This window comes from Schistocerca serialis, chromosome 7 (genome assembly GCF_023864345.2).
Source record: "Schistocerca serialis cubense isolate TAMUIC-IGC-003099 chromosome 7, iqSchSeri2.2, whole genome shotgun sequence".
Taxonomy (NCBI): Eukaryota; Metazoa; Arthropoda; class Insecta; order Orthoptera; family Acrididae; genus Schistocerca; species Schistocerca serialis.
The window spans coordinates 603,201,802-603,220,196 of record NC_064644.1 but is presented as its reverse complement, the minus strand read 5'-3'; the positions used below and the strand labels follow the sequence as shown (position 1 = coordinate 603,220,196).

The window sequence follows — 18,395 nt, the reverse complement described above, 5'->3', positions numbered from 1 at the left end:
TTTTTGTTGGAACTACTGCGTCTGATTCAGGACCCAAGAGCTACGCCACAGGCGTCTGCGCACAGTCGAGCATGTGTGTTGAATAACGGTGCTGATAGCCACGTATCATTTCAAGTAGATTTGATTCCTTTCGGACACAATTTTTCATTGAATAGGATTGTAGCTCATTTGTGGCAGCAGGAAATAAGCTGTAGTGAAAAGGACCTTTCATAGATGGTCGCAGGTCCCATAAGTATTGTATGGCTCGTAATGCGTTGTGTGGAGCCCGGCTAGCTCAGTCGGTGGAGCATGAGACTCTTAATCTCAGGGTCGTGGGTTCGAGCCCCACGTTGGGCGGCGCGAAATTTTGTGTCTACGCGGATGCAACCTGCGCCCCTCTCGTGAGCTTTGCGTAATGAACGTAACGGGTTACGACGATGCCTAGCTTCGTATGAATATCAGAGGAATGGTTTTTGAAGCTGAAAGTAACTCTGAAATGAAATAAATGTGTTGTATTTGGAATTTTAGAAGTACATCGATATCGTGTGAGATGTGTAGGAAAGCAGCAGCTGTGCTAACTAAATACAAATAATGGTCGCTAATGCGGTGCGTTTCCAGCTGAAGGGCTCCGATTCACTACTCCATAAGAATAAAGTACCCGAAAAATGCACCAGGCGGCGCCTCCTTAGCTCAGTGGCAGAGCGCTGCCTAGTAAACCAGAGGTCGTGAGTTCGATCCTCACAGGAGGCAAACGAATTTTGTAACAGCCCCTTCTACCGTAGCCCTTTCGAAAAAAGCGGTCAAGAATAAAAAAAATTATGAATGGGTGCGATATTTAAGAAATGCTCTCGCAAATGAAAAGTGTGAATGGTGCTATTAAAGTAGGCACCAGAAACTGCTGCTTTCCCGGTCTCCATCTCTCCACCCTCCTTACCCTCTCCCAGGGTGGCTTCCGCCAGCTCCCCCTACCTGATGATGCCCTCCTCCCCTCCATCTACCCCTCCTACCAACTTTGATCCTCCCGCCCTCCTCCCGTGCTTGCTCCTCCGGGCACCCTCCCTCCCTTCTCTCCCTTTTTCCATCCCTCCTCCTTTTCTCTCCCCTTCTCCCCCGGGCCTCCCCTCCCCTGTCCCTCTCCCTCTTGCCCCCGTCTCCCCCGCCGTTGGCATCCTTTCTCCCCTCTCCCCCCACCTCCCCCGTGTTCCACTCTTGGCAGGTCCCCGGACTCGCACACGCTACGTGGACTTTCGCGCGCCGGAGATCGCCGCCATCAGTGTCTTGTGTGTGCCGTCATGTTTCGTGTTCAGTGTTTCCCGTCATGCTCCGTTGTTCACCAGTGCCATCGTCTTCTTCAGTGTCTGTGCGTCGTCTCAACAGTTTGCAGTGTGGTTTATCGTCAAGTGTGAACGGCTCCGTGTTTGTCTCTCTGTGTCTCCTATTTTATCGCCCACCATTTTGTGACTTTTCTGTTTTTCTCCTGTTTTTTGTGCTTCTGTCTCATTTGGCTGAAGAGCAGCGTATTGTGCTGCTGCCAGCCTGCTTATTGTATAGGCATTAAAATGACAATAAAGTAAAAAAAAAAAAAAAAAAAAAACTGCTGCTTTTGGCAGTCTCTGGAGAATGCCGACGTGAAATACTTAGTTCTTGTGAAGTATTTTCTACCCCTGGTAGAGACCCTCGCGGTTGTCGTCGTCGTCGTCGTCGTCGTCGTCGTCGTCGTCGTCGTCGTCGTCGTCGTCGTCGGCGCCGCCGCCGCCTTGGTAATAGCGGCAACTCGCCTTTGTATGACATAGGGTGAGGTACCTTCTGCAACCGACTGAGATGGCAGTAAGCGATTGAAGCTGATTTGCAACCTCTTGTTTGATCAGCGTCATAAGGGCTTGAATGTAACTTGCGATGGGACACAGCAAGAAGTAGCATCGCATTTATAGTACTGAAATTGGAGATGGAGAATTGCGTCAAAGATGGGAAATTCATTCCGGCAAGCGTACAAATGGCGAAAATGAGGTGTGTGTGGGGAAGCACATTGCGCCAGTGACCGTGTGGCCTAATGGATAAGGCGTCGGACTTCGGATCCGAAGATTGCAGGTTCGAATCCTGTCATGGTCGACTTTTCCCAGTTCTGCAAAAGATGCATGCTGTTTTGCTGTGTTGTTTGAGTACTACAAAACTAGTTGAAAGTTGCTGCTGTCCGCTTCCTGGCTGCAAACCGGCGTCTACCTGAAGCACAAGCAAGACAAGGGGGTTCTGTAGCGAAATTTTCGGCACTGTTTCGATCAGGAGAGTTTTTGTTGGAACTACTGCGTCTGATTCAGGACCCAAGAGCTACGCCACAGGCGTCTGCGCACAGTCGAGCATGTGTGTTGAATAACGGTGCTGATAGCCACGTATCATTTCAAGTAGATTTGATTCCTTTCGGACACAATTTTTCATTGAATAGGATTGTAGCTCATTTGTGGCAGCAGGAAATAAGCTGTAGTGAAAAGGACCTTTCATAGATGGTCGCAGGTCCCATAAGTATTGTATGGCTTGTAATGCGTTGTGTGGAGCCCGGCTAGCTCAGTCGGTAGAGCATGAGACTCTTAATCTCAGGGTCGTGGGTTCGAGCCCCATGCTGGGCGGCGCGAAATTTTGTGTCTACGCGGATGCAACCTGCGCCCCTCTCGTGAGCTTTGCGTAATGAACGTAACGGGTTACGACGATGCCTAGCTTCGTATGAATATCGGAGGAATGGTTTTTGAAGCTGAAAGTAACTCTGAAATGAAATAAATGTGTTGTATTTGGAATTTTAGGTGTACATCGATATCGTGTGAGATGTGTAGGAAAGCAGCAGCTGTGCTAACTAAAAACAAATAATGGTCGCTAATGCGGTGCGTTTCCAGCTGAAGGGCTCCGATTCACTACTCCATAAGAATAAAGTACCCGAAAAATGCACCAGGCGGCGCCTCCTTAGCTCCGTGGCAGAGCGCTGGTCTAGTAAACCAGAGGTCGTGAGTTCGATCCTCACAGGAGGCAAACGAATTTTGTAACAGCCCCTTCTACCGTAGCCCTTTCGAAAAAAGCGGTCAAGAATAAAAAAAATTATGAATGGGTGCGGTATTTAAGAAATGCTCTCGCAAATGAAAAGTGCGAATGGTGCTATTAAAGTAGGCACCAGAAACTGCTGCTCCTCCCCCACCCACCGCTGAGGACATCATCAGGTTCCTCACCATCGTCCTCCAGAATGTTCATCCCTTTCAGCGCCCTCACACCCTCCAGCAGATCTCCCTTGCTGCCCGTTCCATCTTCCAACTCAAAATGTACGCCACCTACTCCCACAACCAGGCCCATTTCACCTTCTCCCGTCTTGACACCCTCGTTTAAATCCCAGTCATGGCGCGACAGCAACGTATCCTTTTCAACAACATCCGCTCCCTTCCCGCCAACAAAAACCTGTTCCTGCACACCCTTGCCACCCACCGCGTGGATGCCTTCCTCCTCAATGAAACCTTCCTGCAACCCCACCACACAGTCCACACTTCGCCCTACCTCCTCCACCGCTCCGATAATCCCCACCCGATTGCGCGTGGCGGAGTTGCCATTGGTCACCACCGCCAGATCCCCGTTCGGCTCCAACCTCTCCTTCCCGACCCCACCGAACACCTGATCCTTAGTCTCTTCTTCCCCGGCCTTACCGTTACATGCGCCACCATCTATGTCCGCCCCAACGCTCCTATTCCCTTCGACTTCCTCTCCCACGTCGATCGTACCTTTTCCTCCTACGTGATCGCCGCCGACCTCAACATCCATAGTCGTTCCGCTGCCCAGTTACGGCGATGGCATCGGTTCCTCTCCACCCTTCAAGGTGACCTCGTCCCCATCCCCCGGCATACCCGTCCTGAATCCAACTCCACTCCTGATGTTATCCTCTCCTCCCCCAACCTCCTTGGCCGCATAACGGTGGATGTCCTGGAGCCTATTGGTAGCGACCATCTCCCTGTCCTCCTCACCGTTTCAGATGGTCGTCGCCCTCGCCCCGACCCTCGTACTGACCCTCCCCCTAAGTATGTCCACGACTATTCCCGAGCCGACTGGAATGCTTACCGGGATACCCTTTCCACCCAGGTCGATAGCCACCCTCTCCCCTACCACCACCCTGACGATGTCACCCATGCCGCCTCCTTTCTCCAACGGACCTTGTCTGAGGCCGTGGAGGCCCACGTTCCTACTGTCGCCATCCACCCCCACAGTCCTACCTTACCCCCACAGGCCGTTCTCCTCCTCCGTGAATCCCGTCGTCTCTACCGTGCCTTCCTCCGCACGCGTGACCCGGACACACTACGACGCCACCGGCAACTCCAGCGACACGTTCGTAATTTGCTCGCGGCTAAGAAACGCCGGGACTGGCGACAGACATGCACCCGTTTAAATGCAACCCTACCAATCAACTCGTCCAAGTTCTGGTCGGCCTTCCGTCGCCTTACCGGAACTAAACCCTCCCCCTATTATCCTCTTCTCCATGATGATCACCCTTTCCCTGACTCCCTTAGTAAGGCCAATCACTTTGCCTCCTACCTCTCCGATGTATTTTCCGTCCCCGATGATCCCCAGTTCGATTACTCCCTCTTCCCGGATATCCGCGATCGAACTGACACCTCTTCCCCTCCCCTCGCTCCTGGCTTCCAGTACTTGGACAACATTACACACACGGAACTCAATGCCCCTATCACTACACAGGATCTCATTGCTACCCTCCGCACAAAACGCAACACCGCTCCTGGTCACGATCGTGCCACCTACCGTCACCTTCGTGAAGCTCCTGTCTCTTTCCTCTCCACCCTGGCCAGGCTCTACAATGTAGTCCTGTCCACCGGTTACTACCCCGACCTGTGGAAAACCTCCCGTATCCTCATGTTCCTGAAACCTGGCAAACCGCCGTCCGCCGTCTCCTCCTACCGTCCCATCAGCCTTACCTCGGTCTTCAGCAAGGTCCTAGAATCTATCCTCACCCGCCGCATCCACCAGCATCTCCGCCAGCACCGCCTCCTTCCCGTCACCCAGTGTGGCTTTCGGCCATCCTTCTCTTCCGACGATCTTCTCCTTCACCTCACTCATCTCCTTTCCGAACAGCTTAATTCCCGTCGCTCCGCCATCTTCCTCTCACTTGACCTCGAACGCGCTTATGACCGCGTCTGGCATTCCGGTCTCCTCTTCAAGCTCCAAACCTTCGCCCTTCCCATTAACTACGTCCGTCTGATCGGTTCCTTTCTCTCCCGCCGTCCTTCCTATGTCACCATCCATAACACCGATTCCTACACCTTTTTCCCCTCCGCCGGTGTGCCCCAAGGCTCCGTCCTCTCCCCCCTTCTGTACCTTCTGTACACGGCGGACATGCCGCCGCCGTCGCCCCCCGTCCACCTCCTCCAGTTTGCCGATGACACCGCCTTCCTCGCCCTTGCCCCCACCCTGCAACGCTCCCAACGCCTTCTCCAATCCCATCTTGACCGGTTCACCGCTTGGTGCAACCAGTGGTTGCTCAAGGTCAATCCCTCCAAAACCCAGGCGATCATTGTAGGCAAAACCACCCCTTCCTTCCGCCTCCTTGATTTCTATCTCACCGTCTATGGCCGTCCTATCGCCCTCACTCCCACCCTTAAGTACCTTGGCGTCACCCTCGACCGTCGCCTCTCCTGGACTCCCCATCTCCAGACAATCCAAGCCAAGGCACGTTCCCGACTCCGTCTCCTCAAGCTCCTTTCCGGCCGCACGTGGGGTCTGGACCCCTCCACAATCCTCCACACCTATAAATCCCTCATCCGCCCTATCCTTTGCTACGCCCATCCAGCCTGGATCTCCGCCCCCCCTACCTTCTATAAATCCCTCCAAATCCTTGAACGCCATGCTCTCCGCCTTGCCTATCGCATCCGTCTCCCCTCCCCCACGCGGATCCTGTATGATCTCATCCCCTTCCCCCACCTCCTCCTTTTCCTTGAAAGGATACGTATCCTGTACACCTCACGTAAACTTGATCCTCCTCACCCGCTCATTTCCCCGATCCTCTCCCACCCCCGCCCGCTGCCGCGCCTGTATTCCCACGTCCCACCCGGTCTCCATCTCTCCACCCTCCATACCCTCTCCCAAGGTGGCTTCCGCCAGCTCCCTCTCCCTGATGATGTCCTCGTCCCCTCCATCTACCCCTCCTATCAACTTTGACCCTGCCCCGCCCCCCACTTCCCGTGTCCTTTCCTTTCGGCACCCTCCCTCCCTTCTCTTCTCTTCCCTTCTTTTTCCGTCTCCCTGTCCCCTCCCTTCCCCCTCTTCCCCCGGGCTTCCTCTCCCCCTTCCTCCCTCCCCCCTATCTCCCCTGCCCGTGGCATCTCTGCTCTCCCCTCTCGCTCTCCCACTCCCCTTCCTCCTCCTCCTCTCTTGGCAGGTCCCCGGACTCGCACACGTATAGTGAACATTCGCGCGCCGGAGATCGTCGCCTTTTGTGTCTCGTGTGTGTGACGTCGTATAGTGTTTTTGATGTCCGCCGTCCCACTCCTACGTTCACTTGTGCCGTCGGACTCATCAGTGTTTTGTGCGCCGTGCCGACGTGTTTTCAGTGTTGTTATCGTCACATGTGAACGACTCCGTGTTTTTTATGTCTCTGTGACCTCTGTCTTTTGCCCGTCACTTTGTTCATTGTCATTCACCATGTTTCATACTCTTGTAAAACGCTATGGCTGAAGAGCGGCGTAGTGTGCCGCTGCCAGCCTACCTGAGTTGTACAGGTTTTAAAATAACAATAAAGTAAAAAAAAAAAAAAAAAAAAAATAAAAACTGCTGCTCCATTCGAGGGTTGGATTCCCTCTCTTCTTCATCGAAGAGTTTCACTGCCTGGGCTACTCTCAGGGTGCGCCTTCGACGTGGAAGATCCTTGCCATGTCGTCTGTTTGCCGCTTGGTCGCCGCCTTCCGGTCCTCGCCGCCGCCGCCGCCTGCCGGGGCTCGTCGCCCGTCGCCCCCGCCTGGTCGCCGCCTGCCGGGGCTCGCCGCCCCCGCCTGGTCGCCGCCTGCCGGTGCCCGCCGCCGCCGCCGCCTGCCGGTGCTCGCCGCCGCCGCCGCCGCCGGTGCCCGCCGCTTGCCGGTGGTCGCCGCCGCCGCTCCGCCGCCGCCGCCGCCGCAGCCGCCGCCGCCGCCGCCGCCGCCGCCATCCGGTGCCGCCTGGTCGCCACCATCGCCGCCGTCCTGACCCTGGTCTACGGCCGTCTTCGTCTTCATCCGTCTTCGTCTTTGTCTGTCCCCGGTTTCTGTCCTCTCCTCTTCGTTCTGTTCGTTCTTGTTTCTCTCTCCCGTCATGTCCGCCCCCACCACCACTGTCACTACTACCACCACCGCCATTGTCTATACCTCCCCTTCCGCCGCCTCCACCACTATAACTTGGTGTGCCCAGTCCCACCTCCCTCCTTCCATTCCACCTCTCCTCACTGTCCCTTCACCCTCTATCTTTGTCGCCCCCTCTCCCGCTTCTTCCTCCCGCTCCTCTCGTTCTGATCCCTTCCCCCCACTCCCCCAGCCAGTCACTGCAGCTCCAGCTCGGGTGGTGGCCCGTCGGGCCACTGCCCACGCCCAGCTCTCCCCGTCACCTTCGCCATCGCCGCCGCCTCTGCCGCCGTCATCGTCATCGTCGCCTTCACCGTCACCGTCACCATCTCCGGCGCCGACTCCGGCCCCGGGACCTGCCCCTCCCCGCCACATTCCCGTTGTTCCCATCCCCCACACCTCCTCCACCGCCGTCAAGCGCCCCGGTGGCACCCCTGCTTCCTCTGCTTCCAAAAAGGCTGCACCTCGCCCTCCTTCCCCCACCCTTGATGCCATGGAAGTCTCCCCGCCTGTCCCTGCCCCCTCATCCTCCTCCTCTCTCCCTTCCTCCTACCGCTACCTCCTCTCCCGTCCTGATCCCTCTCTCCTTGAAGCCCGGAACCTCACCCTCTTCCTTCTCCAGCATTGTCCTGGTGCCCCCATCTCCCTCCTCACTCCTCGTCGAGATTCTGTTCTCATCTCCTCCCCCAGCCCAACCCTCCATACTGACATCCTCTCCCGTCTCCCCATCACCCGTTTTGGTCCCAACGCCTCCCTTACCCCTGCTCCTTCTCCATCTCCTACCCGCCAACCCCAACCCCCGCGTCGCCCGCCGACCCTCACCGCCGTGATCACGCGGCTCAGTCCGTCGATCATGGAGGAGGAGGTGTTGGCGGAGCTCCAGGCCCATCCCACGCTGGAGGTGCGGGCGGTCCGCCGCATTTTCAACTCGGCCGGCCCCACCCGCCTTATGCGGGTTTTCTCTGAGGACGCCCCCTCCATTGACCGTCTCCTGAAGGAGGGTGCCCTCCTCTTCCACCAGCGGTACAAGGTCGACCCTTCCCGTTCCCCTCCTCAATCCCTGCGCTGCCAGAGGTGTCTGCGCTATAATGCGCACCCCACAGCTGAGTGCCGCGAGGCCCCCACCTGCCCGCATTGTCAGCAGGCGCACTTCCTCCGGCAGTGCCCTAACCTCCAATCCCCTCCCTCCTGTAATACCTGCAATCTCCCTCATCCCACCTACTCCCAAAAGTGAAAAGCCCGACCCCCTCCAACCACTCCTGAACTCACCGTACCTGTCCGTCCTCTGGACGCCCCCACCCCCCCTGGCAATTCCCTTCGTCCCCCACCCACCGCTGAGGACATCATCAGGTTCCTCACCATCGTCCTCCAGAATGTTCATCTCTTTCAGCGCCCTCACACCCTCCAGCAGATCTCCCTTGCTGCCCGTTCCATCTTCCAACTCAAGATGTACGCCACCTACTCCAACAACCAGGCCCATTTCACCTTCTCCCGTCTTGACACCCTCGTTTAAATCCCAGTCATGGCGCGACAGCAACGTATCCTTTTCAACAACATACGCTCCCTTCCTGCCAACAAAAACCTGTTCCTGCACACCCTTGCCACCCACCGCGTGGATGCCTTCCTCCTCAATGAAACCTTCCTGCAACCCCAACACACAGTCCACACTTCGCCCTACCTCCTCCACCGCTCCGATAATCCCCTCCCGATTGCGCGTGGCGGAGTTGCCATTGGTCACCACCGCCAGATCCCCGTTCGGCTCCAACCTCTCCTTCCCGACCCCACCGAACACCTGATCCTTAGACTCTTCTTCCCCGGCCTTACCGACCTGCGCCACCATCTATGTCAGCCCCAAAGCTCCTATTCCCTTCGACTTCCTCTCCCACGTCGATCGTACCTTTTCCTCCTACGTGATCGCCGCCGACCTCAACATCCATAGTCGTTCCGCTGCCCAGTTACGGCGATGGCATCGGTTCCTCTCCACCCTTCAAGGTGACCTCGTCCCCATCCCCCGGCATACCCGTCCTGAATCCAACTCCACTCCTGATGTTATCCTCTCCTCCCCCAACCTCCTTGGCCGCATCACGGTGGATGTCCTAGAGCCTATTGGTAGCGACCATCTCCCTGTCCTCCTCACCGTTTCAGACGGTCGTCGCCCTCGCCCCGACCCTCGTACTGACCCTCCCCCTAAGTATGTCCACGACTATTCCCGAGCCGACTGGAATGCCTACCGGGATACCCTTTCCACCCAGGTCGATAGCCACCCTCTCACCTACCACCACCCTGACGATGTCACCCATGCCGCCTCCTTTCTCCAGCGGACCTTGTCTGAGGCCGTGGAGGCCCACGTTCCTACTGTCGCCATCCACCCCCACCGTCCTACCTTACCCCCACAGGCCGTTCTCCTCCTCCGTGAATCCCGTCGTCTCTACCGTGCCTTCCTCCGCACGCGTGACCCGGACACACTACGCCGCCACCGGCAACTCCAGCGACACGTTCGTAATTTGCTCGCGGCTAAGAAACGCCGGGACTGGCGACAGACATGCACCCGTTTAAATGCAACCCTACCAATCAACTCGTCCAAGTTCTGGTCGGCCTTCCGTCGCCTTACCGGAACTAAACCCTCCCCCTATTATCCTCTTCTCCATGATGATCACCCTTTCCCTGACTCCCTTAGTAAGGCCAATCACTTTGCCTCCTACCTCTCCGATGTATTTTCCGTCCCCGATGATCCCCAGTTCGATTACTCCCTCTTCCCAGATATCCGCGATCGAACTGACACCTCTTCCCCTCCCCTCGCTCCTGGCTTCCAGTACTTGGACAACATTACACACACGGAACTCAATGCCCCTATCACTACACAGGATCTCATTGATACACTCCGCACAAAACGCAACACCGCTCCTGGTCACGATCGTGCCACCTACCGTCACCTTCGTGAAGCTCCTGTCTCTTTCCTCTCCACCCTGGCCAGGCTCTACAATGTAGTCCTGTCCACCGGTTACTACCCCGACCTGTGGAAAACCTCCCGTATCCTCATGTTCCTAAAACCTGGCAAACCGCCGTCCGCCGTCTCCTCCTACCGTCCCATCAGCCTTACCTCGGTCTTCAGCAAGGTCCTAGAATCTATCCTCACCCGCCGCATCCACCAGCATCTCCGCCAGCACCGCCTCCTTCCCGTCACCCAGTGTGGCTTTCGGCCATCCTTCTCTTCCGACGATCTTCTCCTTCACCTCACTCATCTCCTTTCCGAACAGCTTAATTCCCGTCGCTCCGCCATCTTCCTCTCACTTGACCTCGAACGCGCTTATGACCGCGTCTGGCATTCCGGTCTCCTCTTCAAGCTCCAAACCTTCGCCCTTCCCATTAACTACGTCCGTCTGATCGGTTCCTTTCTCTCCCGCCGTCCTTCCTATGTCACCATCCATAACACCGATTCCTACACCTTTTTCCCCTCCGCCGGTGTGCCCCAAGGCTCCGTCCTCTCCCCCCTTCTGTACCTTTTGTACACAGCGGACATGCCGCCGCCGTCGCCCCCTGTCCACCTCCTCCAGTTTGCCGATGACACCGCCTTCCTTGCCCTTGCCCCCACCCTGCAACGCTCCCAACGCCTTCTCCAATCCCATCTTGACCGGTTCACCACTTGGTGCAACCAGTGGTTGCTCTAGGTCAATCCCTCCAAAACCCAGTCGATCATTGTAGGCAAAACCACCCCTTCCTTCCGCCTCCTTGATTTCTATCTCACGGTCTATGGCCGTCCTATCGCCCTCACTCCCACCCTTAAGTACCTTGGCGTCACCCTCGACCGTCGCCTCTCCTGGACTCCCCATCTCCAGACAATCCAAGCCAAGGCACGTTCCCGACTCCGTCTCCTCAAGCTCCTTTCCGGCCGCACGTGGGGTCTGGACCCCTCCACAATCCTCCACACCTATAAATCCCTCATCCGCCCTATCCTTTGTTACGCCCATCCAGCCTGGATCTCCGCCCCCCCTACCTTCTATAAATCCCTCCAAATCCTTGAACGCCATGCTCTCCGCCTTGCCTATCGCATCCGTCTCCCCTCCCCCACGCGGATCCTGTATGATCTCATCCCCTTCCCCCACCTCCTCCTTTTCCTTGAAAGGATACGCATCCTGTACACCTCACGTAAACTTGATCCCCCTCACCCGCTCGTTTCCCCGCTCCTCTCCCACCCCCGCCCGCTGCCGCGCCTGTACTCGCACGTCCCACCCGGTCTCCATCTCTCCACCCTCCATACCCTCTCCCACGGTGGCTTCCGCCAGCTCCCTCTCCCTGATGATGTCCTCGTCCCCTCCATCTACCCCTCCTATCAACTTTGACCCTGCCCCACCCCCCACTTCCCGTGTCCTTTCCTTTCGGCACCCTCCCTCCCTTCTCTTCTCTTCCCTTCTTTTTCCATCTCCCTGTCCCCTCCCTTCCCCCTCTTCCCCTGGGCTTCCTCTCCCCCTTCCTCCCTCCCCACTATCTCCCCTGCCCGTGGCATCTCTGCTCTCCCCTCTCGCTCTCCCTCTCCCCTTCCTCCTCCTCCTCTCTTGGCAGGTCCCCGGACTCGCACACGTATAGTGAACATTCGCGCGCCGGAGATCGTCGCCTTTTGTGTCTCCTGTGTGTGACGTCGTATAGTGTTTTTGGTGTCCGCCGTCCCACTCCTACGTTCACTTGTGCCATCGGTCTCATCAGTGCTTTGTGCGCCGTGCCGACGTGTTTTCCGTGTTGTTATCGTCACATGTGAACGACTCCGTGTTTTTTATGTCTCTGTGACCTCTCTCATTTGCCTGTCACTTTGTTCTTTGTCATTCCCCATGTTTTATACTCTTGTAAAACGCTATGGCTGAAGAGCGGCGTAGTGTGCCGCTGCCAGCCTACCTGAGTTGTACAGGTTTTAAAATAACAATAAAGTAAAAAAAAAAAAAAAACTGCTGCTTTTGGCAGTCTCTGGAGAATGCCGACGTGAAATACTTAGTTCTTGTGAAGTATTTTCTACCCCTGGTAGAGACCCTCGCGGTTGTCGTCGTCGTCGTCGGCGCCGCCGCCGCCTTGGTAATAGCGGCAACTCGCCTTTGTATGACATAGGGTGAGGTACCTTCTGCAACCGACTGAGATGGCAGTAAGCGATTGAAGCTGATTTGCAACCTCTTGTTTGATCAGCGTCATAAGGGCTTGAATGTAACTTGCGATGGGACACAGCAAGAAGTAGCATCGCATTTATAGTACTGAAATTGGAGATGGAGAATTGCGTCAAAGATGGGAAATTCATTCCGGCAAGCGTACAAATGGCGAAAATGAGGTGTGTGTGGGGAAGCAGATTGCGCCAGTGACCGTGTGGCCTAATGGATAAGGCGTCGGACTTCGGATCCGAAGATTGCAGGTTCGAATCCTGTCACGGTCGACTTTTTCCAGTTCTGCAAAAGATGCATGCTGTTTTGCTGTGTTGTTTGAGTACTACAAAACTAGTTGAAAGTTGCTGCTGTCCGCTTCCTGGCTGCAAACCGGCGTCTACCTGAAGCACAAGCAAGACAAGGGGGTTCTGTAGCGAAATTTTCGGCACTGTTTCGATCAGGAGAGTTTTTGTTGGAACTACTGCGTCTGATTCAGGACCCAAGAGCTACGCCACAGGCGTCTGCGCACAGTCGAGCATGTGTGTTGAATAACGGTGCTGATAGCCACGTATCATTTCAAGTAGATTTGATTCCTTTCGGACACAATTTTTCATTGAATAGGATTGTAGCTCATTTGTGGCAGCAGGAAATAAGCTGTAGTGAAAAGGACCTTTCATAGATGGTCGCAGGTCCCATAAGTATTGTATGGCTCGTAATGCGTTGTGTGGAGCCCGGCTAGCTCAGTCGGTAGAGCATGAGACTCTTAATCTCAGGGTCGTGGGTTCGAGCCCCACGCTGGGCGGCGCGAAATTTTGTGTCTACGCGGATGCAACCTGCGCCCCTCTCGTGAGCTTTGCGTAATGAACGTAACGGGTTACGACGATGCCTAGCTTCGTATGAATATCAGAGGAATGGTTTTTGAAGCTGAAAGTAACTCTGAAATGAAATAAATGTGTTGTATTTGGAATTTTAGGTGTACATCGATATCGTGTGAGATGTGTAGGAAAGCAGCAGCTGTGCTAACTAAATACAAATAATGTTCGCTAATGCGGTGCGTTTCCAGCTGAAGGGCTCCGATTCACTACTCCATAAGAATAAAGTACCCGAAAAATGCACCAGGCGGCGCCTCCTTAGCTCCGTGGCAGAGCGCTGGTCTAGTAAACCAGAGGTCGTGAGTTCGATCCTCACAGGAGGCAAGCGAATTTTGTAACAGCCCCTTCTACCGTAGCCCTTTCGAAAAAAGCGGTCAAGAATAAAAAAAATTATGAATGGGTGCGGTATTTAAGAAATGCTCTCGCAAATGAAATGTGCGAATGGTGCTATTAAAGTAGGCACCAGAAACTGCTGCTTTTGGCAGTCTCTGGAGAATGCCGACGTGAAATACTTAGTTCTTGTGAAGTATTTTCTACCCCTGGTAGAGACCCTCGCGGTTGTCGTCGTCGTCGGCGCCGCCGCCGCCTTGGTAATAGCGGCAACTCGCCTTTGTATGACATAGGGTGAGGTACCTTCTGCAACCGACTGAGATGGCAGTAAGCGATTGAAGCTGATTTGCAACCTCTTGTTTGATCAGCGTCATAAGGGCTTGAATGTAACTTGCGATGGGACACAGCAAGAAGTAGCATCGCATTTATAGTACTGAAATTGGAGATGGAGAATTGCGTCAAAGATGGGAAATTCATTCCGGCAAGCGTACAAATGGCGAAAATGAGGTGTGTGTGGGGAAGCAGATAGCGCCAGTGACCGTGTGGCCTAATGGATAAGGCGTCGGACTTCGGATCCGAAGATTGCAGGTTCGAATCCTGTCACGGTCGACTTTTTCCAGTTCTGCAAAAGATGCATGCTGTTTTGCTGTGTTGTTTGAGTACTACAAAACTAGTTGAAAGTTGCTGCTGTCCGCTTCCTGGCTGCAAACCGGCGTCTACCTGAAGCACAAGCAAGACAAGGGGGTTCTGTAGCGAAATTTTCGGCACTGTTTCGATCAGGAGAGTTTTTGTTGGAACTACTGCGTCTGATTCAGGACCCAAGAGCTACGCCACAGGCGTCTGCGCACAGTCGAGCATGTGTGTTGAATAACGGTGCTGATAGCCACGTATCATTTCAAGTAGATTTGATTCCTTTCGGACACAATTTTTCATTGAATAGGATTGTAGCTCATTTGTGGCAGCAGGAAATAAGCTGTAGTGAAAAAGACCTTTCATAGATGGTCGCAGGTCCCATAAGTATTGTATGGCTCGTAATGCGTTGTGTGGAGCCCGCCTAGCTCAGTCGGTAGAGCATGAGACTCTTAATCTCAGGGTCGTGGGTTCGAGTCCCACGCTGGGCGGCGCGAAATTTTGTGTCTACGCGGATGCAACCTGCGCCCCTCTCGTGAGCTTTGCGTAATGAACGTAACGGGTTACGACGATGCCTAGCTTCGTATGAATATCAGAGGAATGGTTTTTGAAGCTGAAAGTAACTCTGAAATGAAATAAATGTGTTGTATTTGGAATTTTAGGTGTACATCGATATCGTGTGAGATGTGTAGGAAAGCAGCAGCTGTGCTAACTAAATACAAATAATGGTCGCTAATGCGGTGCGTTTCCAGCTGAAGGGCTCCGATTCACTACTCCATAAGAATAAAGTACCCGAAAAATGCACCAGGCGGCGCCTCCTTAGCTCCGTGGCAGAGCGCTGGTCTAGTAAACCAGAGGTCGTGAGTTCGATCCTCACAGGAGGCAAACGAATTTTGTAACAGCCCCTTCTACCGTAGCCCTTTCGAAAAAAGCGGTCAAGAATAAAAAAAAATTATGAATGGGTGCGGTATTTAAGAAATGCTCTCGCAAATGAAAAGTGCGAATGGTGCTATTAAAGTAGGTACCAGAAACTGCTGCTTTTCATTCGAGGGTTGGATTCCCTCTCTTCTTCATCGAAGAGTTTCACTGCCTGGGCTACTCTCAGGGTGCGCCTTCGACGTGGAAGATCCTTGCCGTGTCGTCTGTTTGCCGCCTTCCGGTCCTTGCCGCCGCCGCCGCCGCCGCCTGCCGGTGCTCGTCGCCCGTCGCCCCCGGCTGGTCGCCGCCTGCCGGGACTCGCCGCCCCCGCCTGGTCGCCGCCTGCCGGTGCTCGCCGCCGCCGCCGCCGCCGCCGCCTGCCGGGACTCGCCGCTCCCGCCTGGTCGCGCCTGCCGGTGCTCGCCGCCGCCGCCGCCGCCGCCGCCGGTGCCCGCCGCCTGCCGGTGCTCGCCGCCGCCGCCGCCGCCGCCGCCGGTGCCCGCCGCCTGCCGGTGCTCGCCGCCGCCGCCGCCGCCGCCGCCGCCGCCGCCGCCGCCGCCGCCGCCACCATCGCCGCCGTCCTGACCCTGGTCTACGGCCGTCTTCGTCTTCATCCGTCTTCGTCTTTGTCTGTCCCCGGTTTCTGTCCTCTCCTCTTCGTTCTGTTCGTTCTTGTTTCTCTCTCCCGTCATGTCCGCCCCCACCACCACTGTCACTACTACCACCACCGCCATTGTCTATACCTCCCCTTCCGCCGCCTCCACCACTATAACTTGGTGTGCCCAGTCCCACCTCCCTCCTTCCATTCCACCTCTCCTCACTGTCCCTTCACCCTCTATCTTTGTCGCCCCCTCTCCCGCTTCTTCCTCCCGCTCCTCTCGTTCTGATCCCTTCCCCCCACTCCCCCCGCCTGTCACTGCAGCTCCAGCTCGGGTGGTGGCCCGTCGGGCCACTGCCCACGCCCAGCTCTCCCCGTCACCTTCGCCATCACCGCCGCCTCTGCCGCCGTCATCGTCATCGTCGCCTTCACTGTCACCGTCACCATCTCCGGCGCCGACTCCGGCCCCGGGACCTGCCCCTCCCCGCCACATTCCTGTTGTCCCCATCCCCCACACCTCCTCCACCGCCGTCAAGCGCCCCGGTGGCACCCCTGCTTCCTCTGCTTCCAAAAAGGCTGCGCCTCGTCCTCCTTCCCCCACCCTTGATGCCATGGAAGTCTCCCCGCCTGTCCCTGCCCCCTCATCCTCCTCCTCTCTCCCTTCCTCCTACCGCTACCTCCTCTCCCGTCCTGATCCCTCTCTCCTTGAAGCCCGGAACCTCACCCTCTTCCTTCGCCAGCATTGTCCTGGTGCCCCCATCTCCCTCCTCACTCCTCGCCGAGATTCTGTTCTCATCTCCTCCCCCAGGGCAACCCTCCATACTGACATCCTCTCCCGTCTCCCCATCACCCGTTTTGGTCCCAACGCCTCCCTTACCCCTGCTCCTTCTCCATCTCCTACCCGCCAACCCCAACCCCCGCGTCGCCCGCCGACCCTCACCGCCGTGATCACGCGGCTCAGTCCGTCGATCACGGAGGAGGAGGTGTTGGCGGAGCTCCAGGCCCATCCCACGCTGGAGGTGCGGGCGGTCCGCCGCATTTTCAACTCGGCCGGCCCCACCCGCCTTATGCGGGTTTTCTCTGAGGACGCCCCCTCCATTGACCGTCTCCTGAAGGAGGGTGCCCTCCTCTTCCACCAGCGGTACAAGGTCGACCCTTCCCGTTCCCCTCCTCAATCCCTGCGCTGCCAGAGGTGTCTGCGCTATAATGCGCACCCCACAGCTGAGTGCCGCGAGGCCCCCACCTGCCCGCATTGTCGGCAGGCGCACTTCCTCCGGCAGTGCCCTAACCTCCAATCCCCTCCCTCCTGTAATACCTGCAATCTCCCTCATCCCACCTACTCCCAAAAGTGTAAAGCCCGACCCCCTCCAACCACTCCTGAACTCACCGTACCTGTCCGTCCTCTGGACGCCCCCACCCCCCCTGGCAATTCCCTTCGTCCTCCACCCACCGCTGAGGACATCATCAGGTTCCTCACCATCGTCCTCCAGAATGTTCATCCCTTTCAGCGCCCTCACACCCTCCAGCAGATCTCCCTTGCTGCCCGTTCCATCTTCCAACTCAAGATGTACGCCACCTACTCCAACAACCAGGCCCATTTCACCTTCTCCCGTCTTGACACCCTCGTTTAAATCCCAGTCATGGCGCGACAGCAACGTATCCTTTTCAACAACATCCGCTCCCTTCCCGCCAACAAAAACCTGTTCCTGCACACCCTTGCCACCCACCGCGTGGATGCCTTCCTCCTCAATGAAACCTTCCTGCAACCCCAACACACAGTCCACACTTCGCCCTACCTCCTCCACCGCTCCGATAATCCCCTCCCGATTGCGCGTGGCGGAGTTGCCATTGGTCACCACCGCCAGATCCCCGTTCGGCTCCAACCTCTCCTTCCCGACCCCACCGAACACCTGATCCTTAGTCTCTTCTTCCCCGGCCTTACCGTTACCTGCGCCACCATCTATGTCCGCCCCAACGCTCCTATTCCCTTCGACTTCCTCTCCCACGTCGATCGTTCCTTTTCCTCCTACGTGATCGCCGCCGACCTCAACATCCATAGTCGTTCCGCTGCCCAGTTACGGCGATGGCATCGGTTCCTCTCCACCCTTCAAGGTGACCTCGTCCCCATCCCCCGGCATACCCGTCCTGAATCCAACTCCACTCCTGATGTTATCCTCTCCTCCCCCAACCTCCTTGGCCGCATCACGGTGGATGTCCTGGAGCCTATTGGTAGCGACCATCTCCCTGTCCTCCTCACCGTTTCAGACGGTCGTCGCCCTCGCCCCGACCCTCGTACTGACCCTCCCCCTAAGTATGTCCACGACTATTCCCGAGCCGACTGGAATGCCTACCGGGATACCCTTTCCACCCAGGTCGATAGCCACCCTCTCACCTACCACCACCCTGACGATGTCACCCATGCCGCCTCCTTTCTCCAGCAGACCTTGTCTGAGGCCGTGGAGGCCCACGTTCCTACTGTCGCCATCCAACCCCACCGTCCTCCCTTACCCCCACAGGCCGTTCTCCTCCTCCGTGAATCCCGTCGTCTCTACCGTGCCTTCCTCCGCACGCGTGACCCGGACACACTACGACGCCACCGGCAACT

General features: G+C 56.4%; 10 non-coding genes across 10 annotated transcripts; all 10 read left to right on the top strand.

Annotated features, from left to right (window-relative positions):
- The first annotated feature begins 263 nt into the window (after positions 1–263).
- Trnak-cuu (transfer RNA lysine (anticodon CUU)) lies at positions 264–336 on the top strand. The gene has a single exon. It is a non-coding gene; the product is annotated as a tRNA-Lys (tRNA).
- A 1,679-nt stretch (positions 337–2,015) lies between these two features.
- Positions 2,016–2,088, top strand: Trnar-ucg (transfer RNA arginine (anticodon UCG)). Its single transcript has one exon. It is a non-coding gene; the product is annotated as a tRNA-Arg (tRNA).
- A 439-nt stretch (positions 2,089–2,527) lies between these two features.
- On the top strand, positions 2,528–2,600 carry Trnak-cuu (transfer RNA lysine (anticodon CUU)). Its single transcript has one exon. It is a non-coding gene; the product is annotated as a tRNA-Lys (tRNA).
- A 322-nt stretch (positions 2,601–2,922) lies between these two features.
- On the top strand, positions 2,923–2,994 carry Trnat-agu (transfer RNA threonine (anticodon AGU)). The gene has a single exon. It is a non-coding gene; the product is annotated as a tRNA-Thr (tRNA).
- A 9,665-nt stretch (positions 2,995–12,659) lies between these two features.
- Trnar-ucg (transfer RNA arginine (anticodon UCG)) lies at positions 12,660–12,732 on the top strand. Its single transcript has one exon. It is a non-coding gene; the product is annotated as a tRNA-Arg (tRNA).
- A 439-nt stretch (positions 12,733–13,171) lies between these two features.
- Trnak-cuu (transfer RNA lysine (anticodon CUU)) lies at positions 13,172–13,244 on the top strand. Its single transcript has one exon. It is a non-coding gene; the product is annotated as a tRNA-Lys (tRNA).
- A 322-nt stretch (positions 13,245–13,566) lies between these two features.
- On the top strand, positions 13,567–13,638 carry Trnat-agu (transfer RNA threonine (anticodon AGU)). Its single transcript has one exon. It is a non-coding gene; the product is annotated as a tRNA-Thr (tRNA).
- A 542-nt stretch (positions 13,639–14,180) lies between these two features.
- On the top strand, positions 14,181–14,253 carry Trnar-ucg (transfer RNA arginine (anticodon UCG)). The gene has a single exon. It is a non-coding gene; the product is annotated as a tRNA-Arg (tRNA).
- Positions 14,254–14,692: 439 nt separating this feature from the next.
- On the top strand, positions 14,693–14,765 carry Trnak-cuu (transfer RNA lysine (anticodon CUU)). The gene has a single exon. It is a non-coding gene; the product is annotated as a tRNA-Lys (tRNA).
- Positions 14,766–15,087: 322 nt separating this feature from the next.
- Trnat-agu (transfer RNA threonine (anticodon AGU)) lies at positions 15,088–15,159 on the top strand. Its single transcript has one exon. It is a non-coding gene; the product is annotated as a tRNA-Thr (tRNA).
- The last annotated feature ends 3,236 nt before the right edge of the window (positions 15,160–18,395 follow it).